At 39.0% G+C, this 18,978-nt stretch overlaps 1 non-coding gene across 1 annotated transcript; it reads right to left on the bottom strand.

Annotated features, from left to right (window-relative positions):
- Positions 1-17,656: 17,656 nt before the first annotated feature.
- Positions 17,657-17,763, bottom strand: LOC111904762 (small nucleolar RNA R71). Its single transcript, XR_002854618.1, has one exon. It is a non-coding gene; the product is annotated as a small nucleolar RNA R71 (small nucleolar RNA).
- Positions 17,764-18,978: the final 1,215 nt, after the last annotated feature.

Here is an 18,978-nt window from a genome sequence, read left to right as displayed (position 1 = left end):
GTTCGGGCTCTGGCTGATTGTACACACTGCTCTTTCTCGCTTTCTCTTTGAACTCTTATTTGCTTTAGAAAATTATTTCTTTGAAAAATTTTCTTACTTCCTCAGTTTGAGTCCAGATTTACCCGAAGGCGCATCCGAATCCCTCAAACCAAGGCTCTGATACCAACTTGTAACACCGAAAATTTCAAAACAAATTTTCATTTAAAATAGTCATTTAATTCTTAAAAACACTTTGCTTAAAATCTCATTCATAATCGAATTACAAAACATAACTCTGTTTTCACTTGCATAATAAACCATGATCCTCAAAATATGACTCTTTCTCTGGTGTGTACAATCGAGCCGGTGTCGTCCCGTGATCCTGAGAGAAACCTGAAACAAATAACACAAACACTGTAAGCACGAAGCTTAGTGAGTTCCCCAAAATACCACATACAACACACATTAGCCACTCGAGGCTATAACTCTGTTTGACCTTTGGTCAATGTGTCTTAGTGGGACCCTCCAGTCCCACAACTCTGTGGACCCTTTGGTCCTAAGCTCGTTGGACCATCCGGTCCGGTCTGCTTGAGCCTTCCGACTCATGAATCGTTGGACCCTTCGGTCCGGTCTGTAAACTCCGCATAGCATAAATCACAAAGACATAATGCATACCATGTCACATACAATTGGATAACATAATACTTAATGTAAGCACATACGACCTTCTGGTTACACATAACTACCACTCAAGGTAACATATAGTGAGAAAACTCACCTCGTGTATTTCGATAACTCGAAAATCCCAGAAATCACACGCGCTCGATCGTCCGAGCTATAATCCTCCTATAACACAATATATCTCTAATTAACACTTTCACAACTAAGGTTGACTACCCCTATCAAGTCAACACTGGTCAACTCTGGTCAACGGTCAACGGTTAACTTTGACCGGACTTGGCGAGTGCACTAGAGCGACTCGGCGAGTCTATATGTGTTCACTGACTCCCTAGGATCCTCTCTTGACACGTCGAGTACTTCCCTGACTCGACGAGTTCCACCTGGCATGAATCGCGGGGCCACCACGACTCAACTCGTCGAGTCTCAAGAACAACTCGGCGAGTTCCAGCATGACTCAGTCCACCTGTCAACCCTCTCTAACTCTCCCTGACTCACTGAGTCAACCCTTAACTCGGTAAGACTACACGCTGGGTGGTTATGAACAATCTTCATGCTACTCGCCGAGTCTGTTCTTTGGACTCGGCGAGTCTAAGCCATGCATGAACTCAAACTCACTCCTGAGGTCAGATCCGTTTCAGTAAATAATAGATCCAGTCCTTCCAAGCACATTTATCACGTAAAGTTACAATCTTGGCTACCATGCGACGCCTACAAGGCTTCTCTTGGTGAAATGACATCTAAAGAGGTGACCTAAGTCCACAACTCAAAAGGAAAGGCATAAAGCAGAGCATTTGGGACTCTCTGGGCCTACTAAGGTCCAAATCTAGGTACCAATTCCCCATGGGACCTCTCACACTCCAATTACAAGGTAAATAAGGCATGAAGAAACCCTAGATTTGACTATATAAATAAAAACACGAGAATAAGCTTTGAATATTACCTCAAATAGCTTCCTCTGCTGAAATGAAAGTAGATCCAAGCTCCCCAACTGTCCTAGCTTGGCCTTCTTCTTCCCTTCTTGCTAACACACACAAGGATGGTGGACAATGGCCTCTTTTCTCACTCACAAGGACTCTCAGGTGCTCTGGTGCTCTCAAGGTCGAATGTAGCCGCAATGAAGGGCCATAAGGTCCTTTAAATAGGGTTCAGATCCGGGAAATTAAGGTTTCATTAAACAGCGTGGACTCGCCGAGTCCGGACGCGAACCCGCGCCCAAATCGTGATCATACTCGGCGAGTCTGAGCTCCAACTCGCCGAGTCTCCTCACAATTCACCAAAAATTATAAGAATAACTAATACCTGGGAATCCGGGCTGTTACAATTCACCAAGGGTATTTCCTTTTTCCTTAGAACCTTGATTTTCCGATCTCTGATTGCCACTGGTCTCTCAGCATAATTCAGGCTCGCATCCACCTGAATATCCTCTAATGGAACCACTTGCCGACTCATCGGCTATACATTTTCTCAGTTGCAACACATGAAAAGTGTTGTGAATCTGCCCCAACTCTGTTGGCAAATCCAAACGATAGGCCACCCGGCCTACCCTCGCGATCACTCGAAATGGACCAATTTATCGGGCCCCAACTTTCCCTTCTTCCTGAATCAAATCACTCCTTTCCAAGGAGAGACCTTCAGGAGTACAAGATTACCGACCAAAAATTCGAGCTCGGACCGACGCCTGTCCGCATAACTCTTCTGGTGACTCTGAGCGGTCAACAACCTCTGCTTGACTTGCTGTATCTGTTCTGACGTCTGATGCACAATCTCTGTACTTCCCATCACACGTTGCTCTACCTCTCCCCAACAAATGGGGTCCAATACCCCCTTCCTTACAACAGCTCAAAGGGCGGCATACTGATGCTCTAATGATGGCTGTTGTTGTAGGAAAACTCTCTCAAGGTCGAAGGTAGACACAATGAAGGGCCATAAGGTCCTTTAAATAGGGCACAGAGCCGGGAAATTAGGGTTTCATTAAACAGCATGGACTCGCCGAGTCCGGACGCGAACCCGCGCCCAAATCACGATCATACTCGGCGAGTCTGAGCTCCAACTCGCTGAGTCTCCTCACAATTCACCAAAAATTATAAGAATAACTAATACCTGGGAATCTGGGCTGTTACATGTCTAGTTTAATTCAATTCACTAGGTTATTTATTCGGGTTAATTTAGACTTGTAATGGTTAACTAATTTGGTCCTTTAGTTAACCTCTTGTTGATGGTCAACACACAAGCTCACACATGAATTTACCTATTTTTCTTATTAAATCTAGTTTCACATTCGCTAATCCTAGTCATATAATAAAGTGTTCACATAAATCATATGAGGTAAACAATTAAGAGATGTTCATGCAACTTAATTATCTTCCTATTAACAGAAAAATAGTTATCATTCAGACATAAGGTTCTTTAACAGGCTAAAATCAACAAAATCACCAATATTAAATCAATCCTACCATAAAATCAAACCATAATCACAAATTCATCTTTCCTAAACAGAAGTTATGAGTTTTTACCTCATATCTACAGCAAATAACAAACTAAAAGCATAATCTAATGATTGAAACATGGTTTATGCAAAAAGATTAAGATAAAAATAGTGTGTTATTGCCTTTGATCTTCTTCCAATTTGATATCCAGGTTGAAATCTCGAAAACCACAGGTTCTAAGAACCCTTCTGGCCTCCAAAAATCATCCTAAACTTCCCCCATTGGTTAGGGTTCGAATGAGAAGCGTTTCTATATATATATATATATATATATATATATATATATATATATATATATATATATATATATATATATATTGAAAACAGGGGCTACTCGGTGAGTCTAGTGACCAACTTGGCGAGTCCATCACTTAAAACTCGTGCACGGTAAGTCAAAGCCAAGAATCGCGAAACTTCTGACCAACTCGTCGAGTTGATGGACTACTCGTCGAGTCCATTTGGAATCAACATTTTCTGAAAAGACAAAAGTCGTCTGAAATTTTGTTTAGTTTCCAGAACATTTTGAATCTCGTCAATCGGAGTTACGGTTCATGAGATATGGCCAAAACACTGACGAGGGGTCAAGCTGTCCAACAACATCCTTCTTTCTTCAAAATCCAAGATCCAAGCTTCCAATCACTAGTTCTGCTTCCTTTTCCATCCGAGAATTAAATATTTTCTTTTGACCAATTTGTAAAATTTGGCTCGTTTCTTCTAAAATTGGCCAAACAAGCTCGAATTCATGAAACCCAACAATCTTGACAAGGGTTGGAACCGGTTGGACACTAATCATAAATGGATCGCGCTTCAGAACTTTCTCCAAAGTTGGAATTGTCACCCCATGCTTCGAAACACAAACCGGAAATATAGGGGGTCCATGTCGTGGTAATGGTCAAACCACAGCTTGGTTCCTGCAATTCAACTTGTTCTTGTTCTTCATCTGACCCTTCTACCAGCAACCTTTCCAGCTCCTTCAAATCTCTTTCTGGATTAAATTCTTCATCTAGTAAGTTTAGCTCTTGTGACTCAGATTGATATTGTTCGATAGTCAAGATGTTATCTAACCATCTTCCAAATTTCTTCAAATCATCATCTGAGTCATACTCCTAATCTTCTTGCTCAATTTCCTGCACTACTTCATCAAGAAAAGCATCAAAAGCATCGAGATTTGGAAAATACATAATAAAATAAAAATAAAAATAAAAATTGAACTATATAAAGAAAATAATCAATAAAATAAAAATGATAACACTTAGAAAATATAATTAACTATTTAGAATCGTTCCCCGGCAACGACGCTAAAAACTTGATATGTGTAAAGCCAACTAGTTTTAATCGTAATAACTTAAACACAAAGATAAACACACAAAAGGCAGTGTACCTATCGATTAGCAGTTTAGTTAAGGTAGGTAGGGTATCGAACACAGGGAATGGTAAACAATTAAAATAAATGCTAATAAAACAAGTAATAGAAAAAGGGTTTTCTCTAGTTTTTCAAGACTAGAAACTTAAACAATTAACTAAAACTTAAACTAAGAAACTAAGAACTAGATAAACAAAGATTCAAATAAATTCAATAACGAAGGGAACTTCTATTTAGTTCAACTCAATTGATCCTATGGTTGATATTATGGTAATAGTGAAATGGATTAATTCTTCTATTGGCTACCGATTCAAGTGATTAGATTCACGTTCGTTGCACGAATCCTTAGAGAACAAACTAACTCAAACAATGGCCAGTTGTATTATTTAATTCAATTCACTAGGTTATTTATTCGGGTTAATTTAGACTTGTAATGGTTAACTAATTTGGTCCTTTAATTAACGTATTGTTGCTGGTCATCACACAAGCTGACACATGAATTTACCTATTTTTCTTATTAATTCTAGTTTCACTTTCACTAATCCTAGTAATAATAAAGTGTTCACATAAATCATTTGAGGTAAACAATTAAGAGATGTTCATGAAGCTTAATTATCTTCCTATTAACAGAAAAATAGTTATCATCCACACATAAGGTTCTTTAACAAGCTAAAATCAACAAAATCACCAATATTAAATCAATCCTACCATAAATCAAACCATAATCACAAAATCATCTATCCTAAACAGAAGTTATGAGTTTTTAGCTCATATCTACAGCAAATAACAAACTAAAAACATAATCTAATGATTGAAATATGGTTTATGCAAAAGATTAAGATAAAAGTAGTGTGTTATTGCCTTTGATCTTCTTACAAGTTGATTTCTAGGTTGAAATCTCGACAACCACAGCTTCTAAGAACCCTTCTGGCCTCCAAAAATCGTCCTAAACTTCCCCCATTCATTAGGGTTCGAATGAGAAGCATTTCTATATATATTACGAAAACAGGGGCTACTCGGCGAGTCCAGTGACCTACTCGCCAAGTCCATCACTTAAATCCCATGTACAGCATGGCAAAGTCAAGAATCGCGAAACTTCTGACCAACTCGCCGAGTTGATGTCCTACTCGTCGAGTCCGTTTGGAATCACCATTTTCTCAAAACACGAAAGTCGTCTGAAATTGAGTCTAATTTTCAGAACTTTTTGAATCTTGTCAATCAGAGTTACAGTTCATGAGATATGGCCAAAACACTGACGAGGGGTCAAGCTGTCCAGCAATATCCTTCTTTCTTCAAAATTTAAGATCCAAGCTTCCAATCGCTAGTTCCACTTCCTTTTCCATCCGAGCATGTAATTGATGCTGAAAAATAAAATTATAAACTAATTAAGCACCTCTTTTTCATTAAATGAGATAAAAACAACACAAAGTATTAAGATAATGCATGAATTATATGACTAAATATGCCCATATCAGTACGCGTTAGAAGGCAAAACCCTAAATCCCGGACTTGTTCCCTATTTAAAAGTCTTTTAGCCTCTTGAACCAAACCCTATCAGTCTCTTTAGCCCAATTTCGTCTTCCTACAGCTGAGTTAGTGTGTGAGTGAGACTTGGAGCCTATGAAGAGGGTTTTGGTGGTTATTTTGGAGTTCTTTCAAGAAGGAGAGTTGTGAAGCAAGCTTAGATCAGATGGGTGGTTCAAGGATGTGCTTTTGGGTCATCTTGAAATGCTTCTGGAGGTAAAAAGCTTTTACCTTTCCATGTAAATCTTTAGATCTAGCTACAGTTTTCAAGTTTGGTCCCTTTTGTTGGACTTTAGACCTCTTTTGGCAAGTTAAGCAACTCCATGAGAGGAGAATGGCAGATCTGAGGTCCCTTGGTCGTTTTGAAGTATAAAAATGGAGTCTTGGTGGAAGTATTGGTCTCATGCATGGGTTAAGGGCTTTGGAAAGGTCTTAATGAAGGTTTTGGGTGTATGGGGGGCATGTAAAGGCATAAAGTTGGCAACTTTGTGCCTTAGGAAGTATTAATCAAATTAGATCTGGATTTTTGACGTAAAGAAATTGAGTATTAATCACTTATTGGAGAAAGTGATTATTCTGGAAGAACGTTGGGCGTACTCAATGTACGCTGCACATAGTCCTCAAGACCCGGTACGCTGTGCCTCATGGAAGGATATGGGTTTGGGTTGTCCTGGATTGACTTAAGGTCCTAACATTGATTAATATTAATTATCCAGCTCGTGCGGTTGTGGACTGTTAGGAGAGCAACTTTTGTGTTCAGCAGACTGAGGTGAGTCATCTCACCATACCTATGTGTCTAAGGTACCATGGCCTGCCCATTATGTGATTGTGATATAGTTGTTAGCCATCATGTGTTTTGATATGATATGTGATTGTGTGTTTTGCATGAAGACCCCAGGGGGGGAGCCTGTGGCATTAGATGTAATACCATGCAGGGTAGCCTATCGCAGTCCTAGGAAAAGACCATGTGGGGTAGCTCATGGCATTAGATGTAAGACCATGTGGGGTAGCCCATGACGGTCCTAGGTAAAGACGATGTGGTGTAGCTCATGGCATAAGATGTAAGACCATGTGGGGTAGCCCATGGTAGTCCTAGGTAAAGACCATGTGGGGTAGCCCATGGCACTATTACAGGTTTTATATATGCATGGCTGATGTGATATGTGTGTAGCTTTAATTAGCTAACATGATATGTGTATGTGTGGTGTGTGGTATGCTCTGGGGAACTCACTAAGCATTTTGCTTACAGGTTGTTGATTGTTTTAGGTACATCTGAGCCCAAGGGAAATGGCAAGGCGTGATGGCGCGACGCGCACTCTAATGCTCTCTTTCACTGTTAGGGTTGGGGACACTCTGATGATTTGAATAAGTTGTAATGAATCGATGATTTTAAAACAATTATGTTGGGATTTTATGGTTTAAGCAATTATGTTTTATTAATTAAAAGTGAAAAATTTCTTTAAAGTTTTGGGTCGTTACACGAGGGGACTTGATGAGTTGCAAGAGTGCACTCTACTAGTTGGGTCAAACATGGACTGTTGACTCGAGTTCGACTTTTGTTGACTTTAGGGTCAGTCAATATGAGTAATTGAGACCATGGAGGGATAAGATGGTCTTTTACCAAATTCAAGAGTTAAAGAGAGAGAGAGAGAGAGAGAGAGAGAGAGAGAGAGAGAGAGAAAGAAGAATAACATTTCGTTACTTAGAGTTTAGAATCGAGTATTAATTAGAGGTATTTACCCTATGTGATATGCAGTGCCTAGTTCGAGATTCGAGATCGAGGAAAATTGCTTGCCGCTTGCAAGGTGAATCTCCTCACTATACTTACCCTGTTTAGTATCGTTATCGAACGAGATGTCTTATGTGCTTATCTGTGTATTGTGATATTCTGCATTATGTCTTTCTGATTTATGTTGAGTATTGTTAATATGAGCTTCCTGAGTTAGGACCGGAGGGTCCACCCGAGTATCGGACCGGAGGGTCCCATTGAGACACATTGACCGGAGGGTCTTATAGTGATATAGCCTCGAGTGGCTAATGAGCTGTGTATGTGGTATTTTGGAGAACTCACTAAGCCTTGCGCTTACCGTGTTATGTGTTATATGTTTCAGGTTTTTCTCAGGATCGCAGGAAGGCACCGACTTGATTGTACACACCAGTGAAAGAGTTATGTTTTTGAGGATCCTGGATTTTAATCAAAAAATTATGGAGTTGACAATTGTAGATTAAATAAATGAGTTTTTTGTGAAATGTGTAATGAGAAATACGTAATTTTAAATGAAAATATTCTTTTGAAAATTTACGGTGTTACAAGTTGGTATTCGAGCCATGGTTTGAGGGATTCGGATGCACCTTCAGGTATATCTGGACTCAAACTGAGGATTTGAGAAAAAATTTCAAAAGAAATAATTTTTATAAAACAAGCAAGAGCTTCTAAGAGAAAACACGAAGGAGCAGTGTGTACAATCAGCCAGAGCCCGAACAGTGATTTCCCAAAGTACCCTTACTTATTTGTGTTATGAGTTATTATTGAGATATTAGTAATGCATGCGAGGGGATAGGCTAGGTATTTCATATTTTAGGGCTAGAGTGGCCTGATTTGTGACGCCTTAGACTAAGAATTTTGCTATCTGTGATGTGTTTTGAGTATGTCTGAAGTAAGAGTATCCAACAGGAATATTTCAGAGATAGAGCTTCGAGTAGAGGAGTAATGTAGGAGAGATACCTAGATAAGCATTAGAGAAGCCTACCGAGATAGTAGTTAGATGCCCGCGTGGGGTAGATTTGCTTGAGTTCGGTGATACATGTTGAGTGTGAGTAGAGCAAAAAGAGTTGTAACCTAGAGTGGTTTTATGTGCTAGTGGAGACTGTTCGATGCCCGGATGCTGCTTGCTTCATGCTTTGTGAAACTCTCGATGATGGGAGTCAGCTACTAAGTGAATATGATGATATTCAGGAGGTAGATGGTTGGCATCATAAGGAGTTCTTCAACAGCTGATGGCGGAGAAGTGTGAGAAATAAGGAAGAGCCTAGGGAGTGACCTTAGTCAGATGAGTGCGCTGATAGAGTAGAGCATTTCATTAGATAGCGAACATGCGTGTCTGGGTTGGTGATCAAGAAGGTTGAGCAACTACTTAGGAAATCTGGGACAATCCGTGTGGAAAGTATGGCTAGATATAGCAGGTAGTATGGGCCCGTACTACTGAAAGCAGAGGACCCATACTCGAAACAGGGAGAATTTTGGAGGTTCTAAGTAGCAGATTGAGAAGAGATAACATGGTTCGAGCACCATGATTTGTAGCAGACTGAGAAGAGATAACATGGTTCGAGAACCATGATTTGTAGCATACTGAGAAGAGATAATATGGTTCGAGCACCAAGATTTGTATCAGACTGAGAAGAGATAACATGGTTCGAGCACCATGATTTGTAGCAGATTAAGAAGAGATAACATGGTTCGAGCACCATGATCTGAGGCAGAATGAGAAGAGATAACATGTTTCGAGCACCATGATTTGTGGCAGATTGAGAGGAGATAAAATGGGTTGAGTACCATGATTCGTCACAAATAGTGCTTATGCCTTTTTCCAGTTATCCCGTTGTGATTGATTAGACTGAGGTCAGACGTGGTAGAGTATGGGGCCAGAAGGCCATGTGAACGAGTTTCAAAGAATCATACCTTGAGAGGGAAATCGAGCTAGTTTCCGAGAGATTTTTGGTGGGATGCCAGTTGGAGTCGCAAGACTCACGGATGAGTGGGAATGGTGCTTGTTGGAGGATTACGGTCTGAGTTGAGCAATCGGTGGATAGTGGAGATGTCACTTTCTGTGACCAGAGTTGTGCTATTTTCATTTCTTGTGAGACACAGGAGAGATATTGAGACTTTTGGTTTCTAAGCTTGGAGGTAAACCTTGTGGGGTTGCATTTGTTGTGATCTTTCACCGGAGTATCTAGGCAGTATGTCTACCACAAGGTAATTTTATAGTAGGAGAGGGTCATCAGTGATGATTGAGATGGTCAAGGACAAAGATATACCCTATTTGAGTGTAGTAGGGCATATGCTAGCAACAGTGTCGGGCGATCAGGAGGAGTATATCTGGGCGGTGGCCTTCATCGTCTATGATGGATATCAAGTGTGGGAGTGAGGTCTCTGCGATCATGATAAATCTCATGATGGGACGATGGCTGGAGAGCCGAAGACGGGGTGCGTGATAGTGCATTATTTCCATATTGAGAGCCATGACTATTTTGAAACAGTCGGGGTATCCGGTGGTGTGTCGGTCTGAGGCATTCAAGGTGACTAGATGTAGTCAAGTTGCGATGATTCTGACGTTTCTTCTGAGATGTCAGATGTTTGGAGTTGCTTGGTCTCTATTGGAAATATCATCAAGTGTATGTGGTACTTTCTAAGAGTAAGTGTGATGTACCTGGTGAAACAGTTTGTGGAATAGATTGTTGGTGTAGCAAAATGGCGATGGTTCGAGCCCCGAGTGGGGGAGAACTGGGCATTTTATTAAGAGAATTAGGGATTTGTTCAAAGGCGGTTAGTGGAATGGATATCGACGCCTGCAGTATGAATGCATGAGACCAGGGTTATTAATGGTCAAGGCAAAATGAAAAGCGAGGTAATGCATGATGTACAGGATCATGAAAGGATGGGTGTGTCCACGGCAGGTGGTCGCCAATCAGGAAAATCTATTGAGGTCAAGAATATTTTTGGATTACAAATGTTTTGGGTTCAAGGCGGATTGATCATTGAGGTTTGGAGTTGATTGCCGAAGTACCAGTTCGATGTATAGATTGTTATCTGCATTTTGAAAAGGAGAGCAGTTGTTTGGGCAACCAAATTTAGGTTCAATATCAGTATTCTTGCATAGGTTTTGAGAAATAAAGGAAGGAGTTCTGAATTGTTGTCAACTTGTTCCGAGTCATTGGCGATTCCCCTGTATTTCAAAATTGAGGGTTAGAGTATTTCGAAGTTGGGAGTTGTGCGAGAGGATGATCGCTGGTGGAGTTGAGATAATGTGAGATTCTGGAAGGATACATTATGGTATCCGAGTATGATGCCATGGGTGGCGGATCAGTGGTTAAGGCATTGCATCGTGAGGTTCTGTGATGGCGTACCGAGGTATTTAAGTATGAGGCCCTAAAATTTCATATTATTTTGAGACTTGAGTAATGAGATGGCAAGAGGAGTATCAAGTGAAGACGATTCCAACAGAAGCCCTTCAGCTAATTGCCATCAAGTGGAAGCATTCAAGAGTGAAAATTGCAGCAAGAAAAGTGTTGGTCATGACGGTTGTTGTCAGGAGTGGTGATGCTTAAGCTGGGTGGGTGTGTGTACCTATCTATGTTGAGCCGTGGAGTATTCGATAGTGAACTCAGTAGGGTGGTGACTCGAGAAGGAGATTATTGGGTGATAAGAGGGTGAGCGGATTCGAGTGGGAGTAATCGCTTCGGATTATCAGGGGAAAACCATGGAATGAGCCACGACGAGTCAGTGAGAGAGTGGTGTGATACTGCAAGGAGCTGTAGTGTTCACCAGTCAACGAGTGAGTGTTGTGATACTGCGGAGAGTCATAGTGTTCACCAGTCAGCGAGAGAGTGTTGTGATACTACGAGGAGCCTTAGTATTCATGAGTCAGTGAAAGAGTGTTGTAGGCCTGCGGGGAGCCATAGCCTTCACCGATTAGTGAGAGGGAACATTATGATACTACGGGGAACCGTATTATTTGCTAGTCAGATCATGGCACAAAAGAGGTTTTAGGCTTGGGTAGCCTTATTGTTTGAGTTTCGGGAACCTAGTGGTCAGATCAGGGGCGAAACGGGGGTCTCCATATTTACCGGGAATCATTATATTCTGAGTCGAGCTCTAGTTATCGCAATCGAAGGAATTGGAGAAGTGATGTTAGCGTGGGTTGCGGGTCATGGGTAATGATTTGATTGCCTTATTGGGACGAGTGGTTCCAATTATGTGTCGGAACAGACTCTCGAGTTTGAGTTTTGCTTTGATGGTGTATTGTGTAGGCGAATGAGATTTTGGATTTAGAATGGGTTTCATTCTGAGGGGTATTGTGTGTCATCTGATGTCTTAAGCCTCAGCGGGTCAGTTCATTTGAATGGGGAAGACCGCGAGGCACATGTAACTAATGAGTAGTAAACGTCAGAGGTCGAGGGTGAGACGATTTTAGTAGGGATTGTGGTATCCGTTTGGGGTAAAGCGAACTTCGTGACTTGTATGTCATAATGGGCCAAGATAGTGATGATCCATGGAGGTTTAAACCCATGGATCCTATGGAATATGGAAGGTCATGCACATTAGGGTTTGCATGGTGGAACCCTAGTTTTGCCACACTATATAAGAAACCCCCTGGCTACCAAAATCGGCACCTAAGTGAGCTTAGAAGAGTGCTAGCCAAATTTGTGAAGCAGGTAATCCTCTCTCAAGTCCTCTATTGTTGGTGGTGTTTCAACATCCATATATGGATAAATCTCTGGTTGTTGTTGTAGGTGCTTTGTTTCATCTTTAGGGAGGTTCGAACTTTTTTCATGGATAAACATTGAAGAGGGGACATGAGCTTTTTGGAGACAGAGGTTCGTGATAGAGTCGAAGGATTGTGTGAAGACAAATGGTGCTTGGTGGTTAATGATCGTTAAGGCTACGCCTAGTACCCGAGTTTAACAAAATAAAAGAAAAGAAGAGAAACGAAATTCAGGAGAGAGAAAAGAAGAGAAAGGAAAGGAAAATATAATTTTCTTTTGTGTTCTCGAGTTGGAGAGAAGTGGAAGGAAACTTAATCATTTTGTTCTTTCTTTCCAAATCCTCCCAAATCGGAAGGAAAGTTAGGATGGAAAGTGATCATTCCATTTCCCTCCACTTCTCTCCTTTATTGAAACTCGAGACCACCAATTTCTTTTATTTTCTTCTCATTTCCACCCATTACCTTTCCTTTCTCTCGTTATGTTGATCTCGGGAATAGGGTGTTAGAGATATTTGAGTTAACTAAGGGTTATAGATAGGTTAATTTGGTATGGGAAATTCAAAATCTTTTAAAAACACTAAGGTTAAGGCTCTTTTTGTTTACCTTTTAATTGAAAATTTAAAGGAAACCTCTTAAAAATTCATATATACCATGTTTGGTAACCTCTTATAAAACACATCTAAATTTAGAAAATACATCTTAAAATTTTTACTTAAAATAAAATTTAACTAAAGTGACAAAGTCATAATTACAGTCTTAGTTATCATCGTACAACGAATGAGACAGCAAACAAGCGACAAGTTGCGCCGCGAAGCCTTTATGTATGGTACAACCAATTCTTTTGAAGACTACATCTATAGATCTAGGGGATATAATATTGCTACACATGATCCGTTGTACTATACTAAGAAGCTCCACCATATCTGGTGTAAGAAAACCAAACGTATCAAATGCAAATAGTATGAAGGCATGTTGATTTTCCATGCACAGTTTCTTTTGTTTGGTAACCTTGCAAATAGTATGAAAACCAAACGTATCAAATGCAAATAGCAACTATTAATGCATCCTGCCGTGAAAAACCTAGTCCTCAAGCTTATGAGAGGGGATACCCCTGTGACGTCCACACATACGTGTTTCCCTCCAACCCATCCAATAATCAAAATGTCAGCCGGTCTAAGGGTTGACCTTCATTATGTCGGGTTAGTCAGGAGTGCCCTAGTCTTCTCAATCTCATGCCCCCACTGTTTTCTTTTCATCAAAGCGCGCACACACACTCAAAATGTTCATCCCCAATCTATAATTCCATCCCATCCCCTCCATCAAAGTCATTGACATCCTCTCTGCCTACAGCAATGACTGCTACGCCACATCAACTCTTGGTATGTTTTTTTTCCCTAAACTCAATTATTTTCTCTATAATGGTTGTGATTGTGGTAGAAATCAGATTCTTTGCTTAAAATCATATGCTTTGCCCGAATGTTCATTGTTATGGTTGTTCTTTTTTCTAGTCACATGTTGTCATCATTTTCATTATTTTCGAATCGCATTTTTGATTTTTGGGTCTTTATTTTCTCTTTGGTTTATCATTAAATAGCCCAGATGACATGATGAAGGATTAGATTCAGATTTGGTAATTGTTTTGTTTACGATTTGGTTACTGCTTCGGTGATTTGAAAATTTTATGTGTGGATTGGTGGTCAGCTGAAGCATGAACGAATGATCTACATTGATAGAATGTTGTTTAGATTAATTAGAGAGCAATTATGATAGAAACATTGAATAAAACGCAATGCTTCTGTGATCTAATACATTTTTCTATCAATATGAACTTTGTTGTTTGATTTTGTGATTTTTGTGAAGTAAATGTATGTTTGATTTTGTGATTTTTGGGAAGTAAAGGTATTTTTGATTTTTGGTTTTTGTGAAGTAATGTATGTTTGATTCATTTATAGTTGAGATAAAATTGAAAGTAGAAGGCTAGAAGTGGTTATAGTTTTCAAATTGATATGTGCAAATATATATATATATATATATATATATATATATATATATATATATATATATATATATATATATATATATATATAGTAAGAAATATTAGGGTTTGTAGTGGAGATCTAGATACCAACTTGGATCGTGAGAACACTTTCCGAACTGATATTTCTACCCTATGCTTGGGTTGCAAGAAATTCAGCCTAGGATAATCCAAGTAGACACCTATGATTCTAGGCACAACAATCGTAAGCTAATTTGCTAGAGAGATTCTGTGAGAGTTTTGATGAAAACGTGAGCTGGAATTCGTCACCCTCTTCTGAAGAGGAAGAACTGTTTATATAATAAATGAGATTAGAATTTCATTAGGGTTGGTCTGTCATTAGTTTCTTGGGAACCAAGTTAGGATAATCTGGATTAGGGCTACCAAAACTAAGAAGTTTCGTCAGTTTTACCATAATCACCCTCAAGAAATTGATAATCCAACAGTGAGACCCTAGCCAGGGGCTCAACCCCTTTACCCGGCTAGGGGCGCTGCCCCTAGACCCTGCCAAAGGGGCACTACCCCTTTGGAAACCCCAGACCCCCGACTAGACGTTGAACCGACTTCTAATCGATCTCAAACATGCGTGCAGTCCACACAACCCCGTACATATATTAGAGTACAAAATATGAAGCCCCTTAGCTCACATGTTAGTTCCAGTTACTTAAAATGACATGGTGACACTAAAATCACCAACATATATATATATATATATATATATATATATATATATATATATATATATATATATATATATATATATATATATATATATATATATATATATAAAGCATCATATCTTACTATTGTATTCTATATTTATGCTTATTCTAGAACAAAATGTACTTATTATGTTAAATATTTACATGCTCGGAAGCAATATGGAATCTAGAAGCAGGAAAATGCGAGCTTAGACAAGAAGAAGACACAAGAAGGATGTTGCTGGACAACTTGACCCTTCGTCAGTATTTAGAACATATCTCATGACTCGTAACTCTGATTGATGGGATTCAAAAGAATCTGAATACTAGACACAATTTCAGACAATTTTCGTGTTTTGAGAATATGGTGATTCTCGATAACTATGACATGGTGTTCTCACCACGACATGGTGAATGGAACCTACACGATTCTTGATGCTGACTTGGAGAATACGAGATACACTCGAGAATTATGACGTGCTGCCATTACCACGACATGATGGCCATATTTTAGGCAAGTGTGTGTGCGTGTGTGTGAGTATATATATATATATATATATATATATCCGAACATAGGGTTTAACTGAGAGACGGGGAGGTGACTTTTTGGAGAAGTATTACAACAAAAGCCCTCTGGAGAACCCTTAAAAGAGGAGGAAACGATTGGAGCTCAAGAGTTGAAGAGATCTAGAAGAAACATCATCAATTCGTTCGGTTTGATCATGTTTAGCTTTATTCCTATTCAGTTTTTTTGTTTGATTTCTACCATGAGTAGCTAATTTGCTAGATTTTCGTTTAGTTAGATGAAACCCTAATAACTATGGTTTAGTTTATTAGTTTATGGATTTATAAAAGTTGGTTTGGAGCTTGTGTTTAATTAACTTACCTAGCAAGTTAAAGTGTTTCTCTTTGTTTCTTTAATTCAAGTGAAGTGTAGCTTAGTGACCATTAAATTCCATGAACTTGTTTACCTAGTGATTTAGTGGCCATTAAAATGTTAAAGCTAGGATTGAATACATCTTAGTTAAGTGATAAAATTAACAACTTAGCCGTATTGGAGAACATAATTGAGACCATAATTGTGTTTAAAAAATCTTACATAGCCCAATTGTAATTAATAACTAATTTTGTGTTTGCTTGTGTAGGACCTTACAAAATAGTACATGAATTGGTGAAAAAATTATTAGATTAGACAGGATCGCTAATTACATAATAATTGGTAACCAACTTCATTAATCCATAAATAAGAACTAACCACAGGAAAAAGGTGGATTCAAAACTAAACAAAATTGTTTTTACTATCTTGGTTACATCTGTTTTTAGTTAAGAGTTTGTTTTAAGTTAATCTCAACTTGCAAAATTAGATAAAACCGCCACTTTAGTTAATTGTTTTTAGATTGATTTTTAGTAGTTAAATTATTAGCTAAATTTATTCCCGGTGTTCGATACCCAACTTAGTTACTATATTATATACTGACTAGGTACACTTCCTATAGGTGCATTAGTAGATAAGTAGCTAGGTTTATAAATTTTAAAGCTAGATAGGTATAATTTGTGCACATCAAGTTTTTGGCGCCGTTACCGGCGAACGACTTATTTGATTTTTATTTTAATTTCTTTAAGTTATTCGAACCTTTTTGTGGGGTAAATACCGCAAAAAGCTAGTTTTTTTGCATTTGTTTTTCTGTTTGATCAGCAACCACGTCGTGGGGTGCATTAGTAGATAAGTAGCTAGGTTTATAAATTTTAAAGCTAGATAGGTATAATTTGTGCACATCAAGTTTTTGACGCCGTTACCGGAGAACGACTTATTTGTTTTTATTTTAATTTCTTTAAGTTATTCGAACCTTTTTGTGGGGTAAATACCGCAAAAAGCTAGTTTTTTTGCATTTGTTTTTCTATTTGATCAGCAACCACGTCGTGGGCATCTTGGCCGGTCGTGGTTACGTTATAGTAAATTTTTTGTTTAGTTATTTCTTACTTGTTTTACGCAGTTATTTTTAGTTTTTTTAAGCAGGAAATATGGGGGACATCATGACGATGACAATGGATGAGTACAAGCGGCATATGAGTAACAAAAATAGATGGGGTCTTGATCCACCAAAATTCCCAACAACGACAAAGTTTGAAATTCTGGGGCACATTATTGGCATTCTAAAAGATCTACCTTTTTATGGGAAGGAGCACGAGGACGCTTATGAGCACCTAGAAGAGGTGGTGGAGATTTCAAACTATTTTAACGCTCCAAACGTGAGTAAAGATGCGGTGATGCTTCAACTTTTACCGGTTACATTGAAGGGTGAAGCAAAAGAATGGTTAAAATCACTTCCCTTTGGAGCAATCATGACATGGGCTGATTTTAAGACTAAGTTCATCAACCCATTTACCCATCCTTCAAAAGTGATGAAGCTTAAAAGAAACATACAAAATTTTCAACAATTAGAAGGGGAGGCGCTATACAAAGCTTGGGAGCGTTACAAGAGATTGTTACGACATTTCCCTCAACATGACTTCAATGTTCAATAAGAAATCTCGATATTTTATGATGGAGTCAATGTGTGTACTCGCCAACTACTAGACTCTCAAGGGCCCTTGACAAAGAAGGATACAAAAACATATAAAGCTTTAATTGAAGAATTTGCCAAGCATTCAAGGGAGTATCACAACCCAAGGGGGGAGGATATTACAAGAAAAAAGTGAATATAAATGGAGTTTTTGAAGTCTTAATGATGGTAATAACGAAACTCGATGTCATGGAAAATAGGCTCACAAAGATGGACGTATCAATTAATGTGGAACACGATAGATTTGAATCTTGTGGAGGACCTCACTCTATAAGGGGTTGTGAATTAGAATACAAGAGAGCTGAAGACACGACAAAGTGTCAACAACTAGAACATAATCTCTACCAACTAGAACAAGTCCAATCCGAGAAGATAGATGCCCTCAATTCGATGCTATTCAGATTCATGGAAGGTAGAGAAAAAATACATGATGCCAATGATGCAACACTTAGAGTTCTACAAGCATCTATTTTGAGCATCCACACACTAGTTGGGAAATTAACAAAACCTGTACAAGAATAGCTATCGGATCTACCTTAAAGAAAACTCAAGTCAATCCTTATGACTCAAGTCATGGCCATTGATATAGAAGATAAAGATGAATTGGTGTATATGAAGGGCCTTGAAGATGAGTCTAATCAGTCACTTGAAGTAAAAAAGAAAGAAGAAGAAGAGTATCATGAAGCTGCCCAGTTGCCACGACATGGAGGCAATAGTGTCACGTCATGGGCAATAAAAGAAGATTATGATTTTTCTGTTCTTGAGCCGTATCGGCCATCTCTTCTTTTCCCATCTCTTGCCAAGGAAAATCTGGTGAAGCAAGGAAACACAATGTTCATGGAGCATAAAGATCTTGAAGAGCAATTGGAAAAAGAAGAAAAGCATTTGAAACCTCTAATGTCAATGCCAATGATTTTTGTGGTGTTTGCTTTTACAAGGCCACCAGATCAAGTCATAAAGACAGTTGAAGAAAAAGAAGAAGAATATTATACGCCTCATTTTGAAAAGAAAAACCCAGAAAGAGACAAGACAAAAACTAAAGACATGGGAATGAGGAAAGAACCTAAGCGAAAGCACAAAGAAGATGTCAACCCAACAATGCAAGAAAACTCATGAAAGGTATTCGACAGAAGGGTTGCCTACAAACTAACAAGGCTCAAGATG

This window comes from Lactuca sativa, chromosome 3, assembly GCF_002870075.4.
Source record: "Lactuca sativa cultivar Salinas chromosome 3, Lsat_Salinas_v11, whole genome shotgun sequence".
Classification (NCBI taxonomy): Eukaryota; Viridiplantae; Streptophyta; class Magnoliopsida; order Asterales; family Asteraceae; genus Lactuca; species Lactuca sativa.
Note: the sequence above shows the minus strand (reverse complement) of the source record. Positions and strands in the feature narration are given on the sequence as shown.